The sequence below is a fragment of the Myodes glareolus genome, chromosome 3 (genome assembly GCF_982192425.1).
Source record: "Myodes glareolus chromosome 3, mMyoGla1.1, whole genome shotgun sequence".
NCBI classification, from domain to species: Eukaryota; Metazoa; Chordata; class Mammalia; order Rodentia; family Cricetidae; genus Myodes; species Myodes glareolus.
The window spans coordinates 22026404-22041143 of NC_142028.1; the positions used below are offsets into that span (position 1 = coordinate 22026404).

Here is a 14740-nt window from a genome sequence, read left to right on the forward strand (position 1 = left end):
TTCCTAACAGACAAGGCTACAACAATCTACAGGCCCCAGGCCTCAGCAACTACCCTAAGGTCACAGAAAGGGGAACAAGGGAAGCCAACCACAAGGTTCTACCATTATAGATCCCAGCCTAAGTCAAACTCATAGGCAAACTATTTCAAGTGTGGCCTAAATGGTCAGGTGGCACAATATTGCACTATGCCTTTTTTAAAGTTATACCCTATCTGTCAGCAACCTGGACACTGGAAATCGCAATGTCCCCATGTGGGCTTGTCCTCTATGCCATGCTACGGAGGTCCAGCCTCAACAACATCAACAAGTGACACTGTGCCAGCCTTCGAACTTCTCAACCTTGCAGAGGATTGATGCTGCCCAGACTTGGTTTATCCCATAACCCAATCCAAGCCTAGGGTAAAGCTACAAGTAGCAGGTAAGTCCATTACGTTTAATCTCACTGGTGCCTTACATTCCTGATGTAGGAGGTTCATCTGTCTATGTGTTACTTTCATTGGTTAATAAAATACTTCTTGGCCTGATAGGTCAGAACATAGGTGGGTGGAGTAGACAAAATAGAATGCTGGGAAGAAGGCAATGAGGCAGACATCATGCTTTGCCTGCCCAAGATAGACATGGGTTAGAATCCTCCCAGTAAGCCACAACCTTGTGGTAGCATACAGATTATTAGATATGGGTTAGTCAAGATGTGAGAGTTAGCCAATGAGAGGCTGGCGATAATAAGCCAGGCAGTGTTTAAAAGAATGCAGTTTCCATATAATTATTTCAGGTAAAGCTAGCCAGGAGCCGGGTGGTGGGGACACAGCCTGCTGCTCCTTTTGCAACAGAGTGGCACCCATACTCCTTTTGCAACACATTCCCCTCACCAATTTCCATTATGGGGGTAGATGGGACCTGTTTCTCCCCACTTAAATCTTTGCCACTACCCTGCATTCTTGCAGGACAATTTTTCTCTCATTCATTCTTAGTGATACCTACTTGCCCAGTGCCTTTACTGGGTCAAGATAAAGCTTAGTTCCACTTCTTGGAGCCCCTTTTTGACCCCACCCATCTCCGAGGCCTTATTTTACAGGTTCACTCCTCCTGTGAGAGGTGTGCCCAGGCCAACCCACAAGAGGCCCTCCATATATGTCAGTCTCTACACCAGCTATATGGACAATTTGGCAGATTGATTTCACACATACGGCTACTCAAAAAAAAAATCCATTATCTTTTAACACTTGTGGACACTTTTACAGGATGAATAGAAGTGTTTCCAGCCTCCAGGGAAATGGCAAATGTGGTGACTCAGGTACTCCTGGACCACATCGTTCCTCAGTTTGGTGTCCCACGAACCATCCAGACAGACAATGGACTCATCAAACAACAAACAGCTAACCAAGCTCTTCATTGAACTCAGGTTATCTTGACCCTCCCTTCTCCCCATGGTCCTGACTCACCTCAGGGCCACCTCAAATCCCCCTACAGGCCTGAGCCCTTTTGAGTTGCTTTATGGCAGGCCCTTTCTCCTTAACCATCACCTCCCAGTCCAAACTTTTCCACTAGAAGGGTATCTACCCTACCTTTCCCTTTTAAGGTAAGGTCTCTTCCCCATTCACAAGCTGATAGTTGTCTCCCTGCTCCCACAACAGTGGACTCTAATGCCCCTAAACCTGCCCTGCTCACCACAGGGGACAGAGTACCCTTCAAAGAGTTAGTTCCTAGTTCTTTTGAACCTTGATGAACAGGACCTCACACAGTAATCCTCACCAACCCCTTGGCTGTAAAGCTCCTGGGACATCCATTTTGTTACCATTTCTCCAGATTCAAGAGGGCACCTATTCAGGACAATTGGTCTGTCCAGCGTACAGGATCTTTCACCCTCCGGTTTTCCAGGATGACACAATGAAGGGCCTACCTGCTCCTCATCCTGTCACACTCATCTTTGGTAATAAAAATATTTTCTTCCTAGACACCTCCCTTTTCACCTCCCTCAAGGAACAGATGCCGGATATCTCCGGGATGGCAGTACAAGGAATGCCTTTTCAGTCACAACTCTCACTGAGCATGGTTCCAACAACACCTAGCTCTCCCCATCCCCACATCACCATATATTTTCAGGAAGTAGCCAGACTTGAATCAATGCCCCTTTTCTCTAGAGAGCCTATCACTTCAATTTCCTGTCATCCCTTATATCCAAAAAGTCTGGAATGTTAAGTTGGGACCATAGCCCCAAGTCCCGAGGCCTGAGAGTTGTATTGGTCTGGATTCTAAATCCCAGAATGCCAGGTCCTGACCCCCACCAAACTCCCACAGGGTATTTAAGTGAACTCCCAAAATAGGAACATGTAGTTCCTTTCTTCTCCCCCCAGTGGTTACTTTTGTGTGCTCCCAAAACCCTCTCGGGGCCACCCGAGAGTGCAGGAATCCCATTAAACCAGAATATTTTTTAATTTGGCTTGTTTTGATTTGGCTTGATTGGGATTTTGCGTCAGCAGACTATTCCCTGCTTAGAATTTAGAATTAGAAAAATTCCTAACACCAGGAAGTCTTTAATTTTTCTATTTCTTCCTTGACCCAGTGGTAATTCAGTTGAGAGTTGTTCAGTTTCCACGAGTTGGTAGGCTTTTGGTAGCTTGTATTTTTGTTGAATTCTAACTTTATCCCATGGTGATCTGATAAGATATATTTTGTTGTTGCTGTTGTTGTTTGTCTCTATTGAAATTTTCTTTGTGTCTGAGTGTATGGTCAATTTTATAGAAAGTTCTCTAAGGTACTAAGAAGAAGGTATACTCTTTGTGTTTTGGTGAAATATTCTACAGATATCTGTTAAGTTCATCTGAGACATAACGCCTGTTACCTCCCTATTTCTCTCTTACGTTTCTGTCTGGGAGAGGTGATCATTGCTGAGAGTGGGTGTTGAAGTCTTTAAAGTGTGATTTATACTCTAGTAATGTTACTTTTACAAATGTGGAAGCCATTATATTTGGGGCATAAATGTTCAGAATTGAGCCTTCATCTTAATGGCTCTTTCTTTTCAAGAATATGATGTCCTTCTTCATCTCTGTTGATTAATTTCCATTTGAACTTTCATATATTAGATATTAGAATAGCTATACAAGCTTGTTTCTTTTTTTAGGTTTTATTATTGTTATTATTAAAAATTTTCACCTCCTCCTTTCCTCCCATTTCCTTCCCTCTCCTTCCATTCCCTCCTCCCTCCCTCTCCAGTCCAAAGAGCAGTCAGAGTTCCCTACCCTGTGGGAAGTCCAAGGTCTTCCCCCAAATCCAGTTCTAGGAAGGTGAGCATCCAAACAGACTAGGTTCTCCCAAAGCAAGTACATGCAGTAGAATCAAACCCCAGTGCCATTGTCCTTGGCTTCTCAGTCAGCCCTCCTTGTCAGCCACGTTCAGAGAGTCTGGTTTGATCACATTACAAGCTTGTTTCTTGGGGCCATTTGATAGAAAAATCTTATCTATCCCAACCCTTTACTCTGAGGTAATGTCTATGTTTGATGTTGAGTCATGTTTCTTGTATGCAGCAAAAGGATGGATCCTGTTTTCATGTTTATTCTGTTAGCTTGTGCCTTTTTGTAGACAACTGAGTCCACCAATATTAAGAGATATTAATGATCAGGTCTTGTTAATTCCTACTATTTTTTGGTTTTAGTAGTAGTGGTCATGTACACGTTTCCCTTCTTTACGTTTTGCTGTTGTGAGATTCTCTATTGTCTGTGTTTTGTGGGTGCAACATTTTCCTTGGGTTTGAGTTTTTCTTCCAGTACTTTTGGCAGAACTGGATTTGAGGATAAATTTGGTTTTATCATGGAACATCTTGTTTTCTCCATCTATGAAGACTGGAAGTTTTGATGGGTATAGTATTCTGGGCTGGCATCTGTGGTCTCTTTGTTTCTTCAAAATGTCTGTCCAATATTATTTGGCTTTTAGAGTCTCCAGATAAATTGGGTATAATTCCTATAGGTCTATCTTTACATGGTACTTGGACTTTTCCTTTGCAGCTCTTAATATCCTTTCTTTATTCTGTATGTTAATGTTTTGGTTATTATGTGGCAAAGGTTTTTTTTTTTCCTTTGGTCCATTCTATTTGGTAATGTATAAATTTCTTGTTTTTTTCATAGGCATATCCTTCTTTAGGTTTGGAAAGTTTCCTCCTATACTTTTGTTGAGTATAATGTCTGTGCCACTGAGCTGGAATTCATCTTCTTCTTCTGTCCTTATCATTCTTAGGTTTGGTTTCTTTATGGTGTCACAGATTTCCTGAATGATTTGTATTAAGAACTTTTTGATTTAAGATTTTTTTTTTGGACCAATGAATCTATTTCCATCATCATATCTTCAAAACCTGAGATTCTCTCTTTCATTTCTTGTATTCTGTTAGTGATACTTGCCTCTGTAGTTCCTATTAGTTTACACCAATTTTCTATTTCAAGAATTCCCTCTGTTTGTATTTTTTCTATTGACTCTATTTCAACTTTCAAGTTTTTAATGGTTTCCTTCGCTCATTTAATGTTTTTTCCTCCTTGGCTTTCATTAAGGGACTTATTGCTTTCTTCCAATTTTTGTTTTTTTCCTTGATAGCTTTAAGGGAATTTTTTATTTCCACTTAAAATGCCTCTATCATCTTCATGAAATTATTTTGAGATCATTTTCTTCTGCTTCATCTCTGTTGGATTGTTCAAGTCTTGCTGTTGGATAACCACTGTGTTCTGGTGGTGCTCTATTACCCTTTATATTGTTACACATATTCTTACACTGCTATTTACCCATCTAGCTTTGGGTAATTATAGGTTATATATACATATATATATATTATATATTATATATATCATAGGTTATATATATGTATATAGATTATACATATATATATGTGTATTATAGGTACAGGTGTTGATTCTTGTTGTGTCTGTTGTATGGATCTTTTCTTCCTTCATTGTTTGTTTACTTTGTTGACTTTTGGCATAAATGATCAAGGGTTCTGGTTGCTCATTGATCTTCCGGTCTAGTAGGGTTGTCTCAACTGAGGTTTTGTGGGGTTTTAGGTGCCTAAATGCATTATATTCTCTGGTTCTTCTGGCTTATATGGGCTTTTCTTGTGCCTATGGGGTTTGTTCTTCGAACTGGTGAAGGTGGCACTGTTGTCTATAAGAACTGTTGTTCTAACAGCTGGTACAGGTAGCCCCTGTGACTGTGGGGTCTGCTGTTCTTCAAACCTGTGTGGGTGGTGCTTGTGCTCATAGGGCCTGTTGTAGTTCCAACTGGAGTAGGTGATGCTTGTATAGAAGCTGCTGATATTGTGGTGTATGGTTAGCTAAGGGGAGGATGATGGCATTAGTTGGTATTGGGTGTTGGTGTGGGTCATAAAGGTAACCAAGTTCAGTGGTGTCAGGGGTGGTGATGTAGCCTGCCTAAATGTCTCTCAGATGTTGGCTGACTGCTCTGAACTAGTCCAGAGCAGTTGAAATGTCTGTTTTCTTATGGTATTGAATCTCCTATTTCTCCCTTCTTGCTCGCCCTCTATATGAGGCAGCCCATGGCCCCTCTCACAAACCCCTTCTTATACCCAATACCAAGGTCTTTCACACATTTTAATAGGCCATTCCAGCCTGAATCATAGCTCAACAGACCAAACTAATAGCTCACATCAATGTCTCTCAATTAGTAAAGGGACAGTCCTAGACTTTTATTCAGACTCCAAATGTGTCTTTGATATCTCCCATCACACTGACACTGAGTTATCACCAGCTATCACTAGTTAACACTGTGAGTTGAACACTAATTACCCTGTTCTCAAGGCCCTTGACATCTGCCCCTTTCTTATTTAAAAAGAAGCATGTAAATATCTTTTAATGTAATCAGTAATGTGGATAATTAAAAGTCTGGAGATGACTGGAAGAATGATAATGATTTTGAAATTGGTAACCAATAATCTATATTGATGACAAGCTGAGATCTAGCTTAACTGTCTTGTAGGTAAGTTGTATATGATTTCAGAATATCTCTGATCTACTATAAGACAGAGGGGTAATATAAAAATCTATAGTGGTATGGCATATTGTGGTTAAATGTGTCTAAAAATTGTTGTTTTGAGTTATCAAAAAATGAATATTAGTTTAGAATGTTTGTTTTATCTATTAATCTTTGATTATGATTAATCTGCATATTGTCAAAGCATTATTAGATAAAGAGTTTACCTGAATTAGCAATGAGCATCTTTAGGCTCAAGATTATAAATAAAGGTGGTCTACTAAGAGGAATTGTAATCAAGGCAATAACAAACAATATTAGCTATGAGTGGGCAGTACCAACTTTGCCCCAAAATATACTTAGCAAGATTTTCATAGCAGAACAATTGCCAGGAAAATATATATGGAGAATGTCTGGTAATATATACATTACAGGGTCATGAGCTGAATTTATACTATTGGAAATGGAACATTTTTAAAGACAGTCCAGCCCCTGGGCTGTAGAATCCAATATAGAAATAACGGTAAGAGACAAAATGAGGTATAAATGGCTAATGGTGATATGGGGGTAAAGCAGGAGATCGTGAAGGCTGGAATACAGTGGAAACCCAGGAAGAGCAGGGTGTTTCGACTTTTATGAGGCCTGTAGGCAGCTTTGGAGCTATCTGTGTCTGGAGAATGCAACAGCGCCCCCTGCTGTAAGAACTGAATGGTGAGGGTGCAAGACTGTAGCAAGAGAGCAGCCATGACCAAATGATGAGCAATGTGTAACATATTAAAATTATTATAAATCTGGGAAAATAAATAAATATTAAGGCAAAATATCCAGTTAAGGAATTTTAGAGAGGAAGTTTTCTCTCTTAAGTGTGCACTTAGAATTTTTAAGTGCAAGATTTTGGACGATGTCAGAAAGGACATTTTTGGCCACAGAGAGAAGGAGAGGAAAAAATTCCCCCTCCCAAAAATAGACGGGTAGGAAAGCAAACTGTAGACAAGTAATACTTTCCTGAGTTTATTTTGACCTGAGATGATGTTTATGGATCTAAATTGACCTTTTTCAGCTTTTAAGAACCTTTCTTAATGGGCAAAAATGTCAGATATGTAAAGTTATTTTTATTTGGGATTAGGTAGAAAAGAAAATTATTTTTTGATTTGGCATCAACCTAAGGAAGTGAGGACTGGGACTTGACTTTCACCTAGTGAGAAACGTTGAAAAGGCATCTGAAGCCTTTGGAAGTGTGTTTGTTATATCTAGTCATAGCTTTATAAGGGACAGTGATAACTGATATTAAATTTAGGTTTTGAGATTACGTTTGGAAAGGAGTAACTTAGAGGACTGACCCTGTCTTTTTAACAGATAAAGGAAGGTGACTGACTCCAAAGTATACGCAATTAAAATATCAAGCTCAAGCAGAAATTAGAACAGGCCATAGTTTTGTTAATTTATGAGACATTTAAATAACTTAAATGGCAGAGTGCTAGGTAAGAAATTATGTATATCAAAACAGTATATTTATAAGTATAGTTTCAAATATATAAGAGAATATATTCAAAATTGTTAGAATATATTTGAATAATATTTATAAAATTAGTCAATAATTGGTATTTTTAATTAGTAGCTTCTAATTTAAGTGAATTTTTAAGTAATAGGTTGTACAGTTTAAAGTAAATGTTTTCTTAACAATTTATAAGTTATTTGCTTAAATAATTAATAATTAGGCTGTATTTCTTAATTATCCTTAAAAGTTTATGATTTAAGCAAAGTTATTGTTAATAGTTTATAAGTTAGTTTTCTTATAAAATAGAAACTTTATGTTTTATTTCTGCTAAATTTAGACAGAAAATAATAAGTTTGTCTTGAAGCTATTTTAATAAGAAAATGAAATATCACAACCAGAAATACAATATATAAAAATTGTTAATTATGCATTCTTTATAATATATCATGAGTGTAATGCTGTCTGTCTCTTTAAGAGACAAGCCACACCCACTCCCTACCTGCTAGTAGCCTCAGCCTCCCTCTCTGTCTCCTCTCTTAGGGAGGCAGCCTCTCTCCTTCTCTCTCCCTCTCTCTTTCTCTCTCTCCCCCTTCTCTCCTCTCTCTCTTTCCTCTCTTTCTCTCTTCCTCTCTCTCTCTCTCTCTCTCTCTCTCTCTCTCTCTTCCCCTTCTCCCCCTTCCCTTTCTTTCCATAACACCAAATAAATGTCCAATTCCATTCTCTGTGTCTCCCATCCACCACCTGCCCACACAGCTCACTGGATACCAGCCAGCCACAACATGGCTGGGGACTAGCCACCTTTGTTTGGGGACCTGCTGCATGGTCTCAACCCCACAGCAAGCTGCTGGAGATCCACAGCAAATCCATTTCATTGGTGTTGGAGACTCAAGGGGCTCTCCCACCCCAGTTACACTCCATTGGTTGGGTTCCTGAGCCAGGCTTTTTTCTTCTCCCACCACTGGCTTCCATTGGTAAGTTTGCCCCATTCTGCTACAGTTGCTTCCCTCAACTAAAATTGTGTTTGGACTGACCCAGGGTCGGTCAGCCCACTCTAGCGCTGTAAACTCTGTGCAGTGCATTCGACTGGGGACCTAGGGTCCCTCAGAGTCTTTCTCTTTTTTTCCATTTCTTCTCTTTTCTTTTTTATTCTTCACTGTAAAGGGCCACTAGGAGTGGCCTCTGGCCTCTTTGACTTTCAGTCATGACTGGATCCAGCTGGGCCTTACATTCCCACTCATGGCATGGGGGGACACCCTGCCATGAGTCTTGCAAAGGTCACATGCTGATTCACATGCAGCCCACAGTCAAGAGATGTCTCATTGTACACCTAGTGGTGTTTTGCGGGTTTTCACAATTTCAGCTGTGGGTAGCAACCATCCATGTCCGTCCCCCAGCTTTTTACCATTCCAGCTGTGGCATGGTGCAGCTTTTTCAGTTCCAGTCTTTTGCTTCCCTCTGTGGCTCATGGTGTGGCATGGCAGCTCAGCCACAGTGCACATTATGCCTCTAGGTCTCTCTTATTAAGTTTAAAAATCCCTGCAGCCTAAAGATACAACATGTGACTGCTGCCGTTTTGACTGTGGTCAGGTGACTTTGTCACCATCTTGGCTGAGAGCCAGGTCAGGTGACCAAGTTCCACCATCGTTACTGAGGTATTCCCTGCCTGGTTCTCCAGTGTTAGCTCTCTTACTTTACCACTGAGCCAGGTCAGGTGACCAGGTTCTTTTATCTTTGCTGAAGTATTCCCTGCCAGGTCCCTCGGCTTTCTTATGGTTTTTTTTTCCCCACTAAATTCCACTTGTTGACTCTGTTACATGTGTGTTTTGCACAGTAGCCTGCCTTTGGTAGGGCCCACCAAGACCATCCACTTTCCCCAATTCCTGTTCACTCTATGTGTGTTTGTGTTCATACATGTAAATTAAATGCACCCATGTTTACTATTAAATGTTATAATTGTTCATTATATCTCATTTCAGACTATAAAAACAATGTCTCATGTTTTAAACTGGTATGTACTTTTAAGTCTCTTACAAAAATACCTTATATTTAATCTAACCCTCATTTAAAATATATTAAGATGTTCTCTACTATTGTCAGTTCTGCCACTAAACTTCTATTGCAAGCAGTTTCTTCTTCTTTCTTTTTACGAGTGTAAATCTTACCTGTTATGTTGAGAGCCCATGCAGTCAAGCTCAGAGCCAGCTCTCCAGGTTGTAGTTATACCTAATAAACAACCCTCAACTGCTCAGAGATCTGGGGAATGTGATATTTAAATATTTGATTATTAAAAAACTTTTCATAACAAAAAAGACAGGTTTGCTCCAGCAGTGTAACATGAGGGGCTGGCTTGTTGGGGTTTCTGTCCTGCCTGGTTCCCACAGCTGTTTAGCCCCAAATGAAACCACACATAGGTCTCCATAAATTATAAGCTGATTGGCCCATTAGCTCTAGCCTCTCACTGGCTAACTCTCACATCTTGATTAACCCATTTTTCTGATCTATGTTAGCCATGTGGCTCAGTACCGTTTCCAGCTGGTAGATTACCCAGATGTCTGAGTTCTTCATCCTGAACAACTTCAAGACTGCTGCCTGAGATGATCAAGACCCACAGGATACTTCAGTCAGGACTTGATCATAACTCTAAATTTTCTTTAGGTCCACATAAGATTGTTGGACTCTAGTGTCCAAACCGAGAAGGAGTCACCCCCAGAGACAACCTCATATACCACAGCCGATGTAAAAGCATGAGGATTTTATTAATTCTGTCATGACAGGTTCCCCCAGCATTTGGGAAGCTGAGAGACCCCAACTAGCTGGTACAGTCTACTTTTAAAGGAGAAGGCCCCATAGAAACAAGACGGGTTGTTCCCTGACCATTATGATTGGCTTGTTCGAGAAGGGCTAGTACCAATAATTGACTGGAGAACTATTGTCAGATCAGATGAGGTAAGAGGTCATTTTGACCCCATTTCCCAGGGGACTGAGTCAAAGCATACGTGTATGGGTAATTGTTCAGGAACTGAGTATGTGCATGTGTATCTGTTAGGTCCTTGGTTCCCAGGGGAGGAGGGGAAGCACTAAGTCACGGAGGCTGAGAGGGTTTAAAATTGTCAGAAATGGCTTCAGAATTGTCTAAAATCTTACATTCCCTCCTCTTATTTGGTCATATATCTCAATCTTGAGATATTAGTAAATTTGGGGGACTAATTGGATCTGTACACAGAAATTAACAAACCAGTGTTGTAGAGGACACCAGGCTCTGTTGTAAGAACTGATATGGGTGAAACTGTCAGATGAGGCTATTTTTTCATAATAAGGATGTCCTGCTGATAGGCATAGCCAGCAAAATTATATCAAGCTGGGGTCAGTACTATTTAGCAAAGAAAAAGCCTTCCATTATCAGACTAAATAATCGCTGGCCTGTATTAGAGGTTGCCAGCAGTGAAGCAGGGGTTGCAGAAGGGTTCTTAGCATTATGAGTGGGGCCCAGGGCCCTGGCAAAGGGGGCTACCTCAGCAGGGGCTAGCTGGCCCTGGTCAGGTAATACTGGGTTGGGCCCTAGTACCATGGCCATGGGAGGTGTTACAACAATTCGCAGGGTGAGCAGAATTCCTATGTCTTTCCTTCCTGGATCATATAACTGTAAACCCCAAGTATTGCCTGTTAACCATTTTGTGCTTTTTGCTAACCCCCAACCAGGAGACATTGACATTGGTTTTACATCATCACACAGCATAACAAAATACTTTAGCCCCCACCCCGTACTACAGAGTTTGCTTTTTCCCCCAGACAAATATGTTATTTAGAATATTTGCATGTAGGACAAGAGTTTCTGGGGGTTGCTCAGTATCCTCCCAAGAGTCTTTTGCTAAAACACATAGGTCAAAAGTTAGTTGGGGGAACCAGGTATTCAGGGGATGAACTCCAGTGGCTAGCCTTAAGGCTTGCCCAGTCTCAAAGTTAGTCAGGGTCCAGGTTAAGTCCTAAGGTATAAACATCAGGGCAAAGATCAGCAAGCGTGGCAGAATCAGGCCTTCTTGAGAGGATTTTGGGCACGCTGAAGCTTTCATTTGGAAGGTCCTGGGTCATCCTGTGGAGGTGCAGGCTTGACGTGAGACGCGTGGATCCAGGCTGCAATACTGTCTATTTTGAGGGCAGTAGGTGTCTTAAGAAGCATGGTGTAGGATCCCTTCCAGCGATGTTCAAGGTTCTGGGACTGGTGTCTCCAAATGTACACAGAATCGCCAACCTGGAACGGGTGTGAGATTTCCAGGTGCCCAGGCTGGCATTGGGAGGTTCTGATAGAGAAGTAGGGAGAGTAGCTTAGTCCAGCGGGCAGCAGCAGGACTAATTAGGGCCCCTTTAGGGGGGGGTCTAATCTGGTTGGCAGCAGCAGGCTCTGGTCAGATAGTATCATCTGACCAGATAATATCATCTCATGTCCCAAGTCCTTCCCAACATCCATGGTGACAGTCCCATTGCTGGCCCCTGGGAGACAAGTGTGGGAGATGTCACATGTCCCTGTGCTCCACATGGAGCATTGTAATTTTATACTTTCAGGAATCACAGTATAAAAATCTAGCTTTCCCAGGTGGCATCTGTGTTCTGGACCCCCGTACCCAAATATTTCCTCTAGGGGAAAATTTTCTGCCAGCCTCCAGGGACAGCTGTGGGGGATCTCAGATATCCCAGGAGGCTAGCCCTGCTACTAGTTGACAAAAGTCAGGGGTGAGGGCAGGGGTATCAAAGCAAGGGCTTGAGGAGACATGGATTGCAGGTATGAGCAGGCGGCTGCTGTTCTGGCTGTGGGGTGCTGTGCTTTTTTCATGTCCCTTTGGATACACCCCAGGCATCAATTCTGGAACAAATGCGAGATTTCCCGGTGTCAGGATGGCCAGGAGTCTCTATGCCTGGGCTTGGAGATCTGGAGAGCCTTCAAACAGCCTGCAGAATGGGTTTGTGAGCAGATGGGTTATGAGGGACCTTAGGAAACCAAGAGGGGGGCGGTCCTCCATATTGGATCTATATAGAACAGGGCAAGGGGGAGGAGCTGGGCTCAGTCTTTAATGCCAGTTCTAAGGCTTAATTTGTATTAGGGTTTTTATTATTCTTTTTACCTGTCCTGAACTCTGGGGTCTGTATGTATAATGTAATTTTCCCCAGTCTTATCCATATCCTGACTTTTCTGGGCAACAAGGCAGTTTTACCATAAATTCTGATTACCTTGGGCAGGCCAAACCTTGGGAAGATTTCTTCTTTGATCTTCTTAGTCATGGTGAGAAAAAGTTTCTCTGCCATCCGTAGTTCGTATCAAAAAGCCAACGTACCTTTAAGAAGACTGTTAGTTCCATGTCCCCCGCCCCTCCTCATGGGGTGGCACCAGTTGTTGCCTCTCAGAAGCCCATCTCCGTTGACTAGGAGGCTTGCAGGACTCCTCCTGCTCAGTCTGGCAACAGAGGCGTCGTTGCCCGCAGTGGCAGTGGCTGCGCTGGGCGCGGGCTCCTCGGCCTTCTCCTGGTCAGGGACTCTGGCTGTTATTCCTTGTCCCTCCTCATCGGCCACTGAATTTGTGATGCTGGCCTTGGATCTGTTCCAAACTCCGGTGAGGTGGGGGCATCCATCAGCCTGCCTGAGCCTCTCCAGCCTGAAGCGCCCTTGGTGCCCGCCATGCCTGTTACCCTGGGGCTGCTCCCACCTGGCTCATTGTTGTCTGCAGCGGCCTTGCCCAGCGAGTTGGCAAAGGCTGAGAGCAGCCTGCTTTCCCTGCAGGGGAAATAGCAGGGGGAGTGAAAACAAAAAGGCTTTTGATTCCAGATCTACAGTTCATAAGGTAGTTCATTGATAACATAGAGTACTTAGTCCATAGTCAAATGTTTTAGACATAGCGAAGGGGAATCCCTCCCCTTTTTAAGCAAGCAGGGGAATTTCAGTACTGTCATTGTGGCAGCTGCGTAGGCATCTCAGGTGGGCAGAGCACCGCGTCAGTAGCCGGCTGCATTCGGCGTCATTCTCCGACCGCTTCTGCTCTGTTCAGCTTTGGGAAATGTCTCAAGCCCAAAGTCCTATTTTTAATTGGCCCACGTGGTGGCAGCTTAAGTCCATATTCAACCATTTAGGGGCTACTCTGTCTGAGGTGCACAGTCTTTGCAGCTGTCATCTTCTGTTGCCTCCCTATCTGTCTAATTTTTTTTCTTTTATTAAGTCCTGGAGGGAGTATCTCTGTAGTCCCTTTATTCTCTGCAACTTGCTACAAATGTCTGATGCTGACTGACCTATAAAAGACATCATTACATTGGCTTGGCGATCTGCCTGCAGGAGTGCTATCAGACCTTTGTACTATTGTTCTTACTTAGCCAAATTAGCAAATTAGTGGGGTGGTTTACAGACCCCCTTTTAGGCCCGCCAATCAGAATCTGGCATTAAAGACGAAGCTGCTCCCTACCAGCTGGAGTATTGAAGTCCCATTTGGGTCAAGTCAGAGGGAAGGAATCCCATCCTCTATCATTCCGTGATTGGGTTGGTCTGCTGTCAGCTCCTGGGATATTCTTTTAAACTTTAAAGAGAACTCATTGTTTTTGTTTTTGTTTTTTTCCTGTGGTTAGGAGCACCTGTAAGAGCTACTGGCAATCATCCAAGTGGGCTTATGGATAACCAGAACAGATTCTATAAGCTCAGTCATGGTCTGAGGGTCCCAAGAAAAAGAAGGGTTATAAGTAAAGATTAGAGGCAGAAAAAAGCAGTATTGTAGTTGACCTGCTACTGAGCAAAAGGGAAATGCTTGGGAGGTCACTCTCTCCCTAGTGGATGTCCCTCCCCTGTCCCAGCATAGATGCTGAGTGCTGAAGTTTTCAGAGTAGGACCCGACCAGTGGGGCTTCTGAGGAACAAAGTGTTTTCTCCGGGGGAGGAGGAAGGAGAAGTCTGCCATGCTTGGCTGGATAACAGGAAGAACTGGAAGTGCCTGGATTCTGGGTTTCTTTCGCTCCTGTACAGGAAAGAGAGAAGACAAAGGGCTCAGGGAGGGGCAGCCACCACATTGCTTCCTCCAGCTGCGGGGCTGCTTTCGGACTCAGGGGAACTGATGATGGCCACGGGGCCGTTGTCAGGTTCTGAATTCCTGCAGGTGGATTTTAACAAAGACAAACTGACAAACAGAAAAAAATATATATAAAGAGACAGACACAAACTCAAAACCAGAAGCTGGTGCTCGCACCATGACTCTGGTGCAGAACTGAAAATACATAAAAACAAAAAGACAGACATAGACTCAAAATGC

At 42.6% G+C, this 14740-nt stretch overlaps 1 long non-coding RNA gene across 1 annotated transcript; it reads right to left on the reverse strand.

The window, feature by feature from the left end:
• Positions 1 to 10200: 10200 nt before the first annotated feature.
• On the reverse strand, positions 10201 to 14570 carry LOC148122572 (uncharacterized). The gene is made up of 2 exons (XR_015737434.1): positions 12689 to 14570; positions 10201 to 11763 (listed from the first exon to the last, which is right to left on the reverse strand). It is a non-coding gene; the product is annotated as an uncharacterized LOC148122572 (long non-coding RNA).
• Positions 14571 to 14740: the final 170 nt, after the last annotated feature.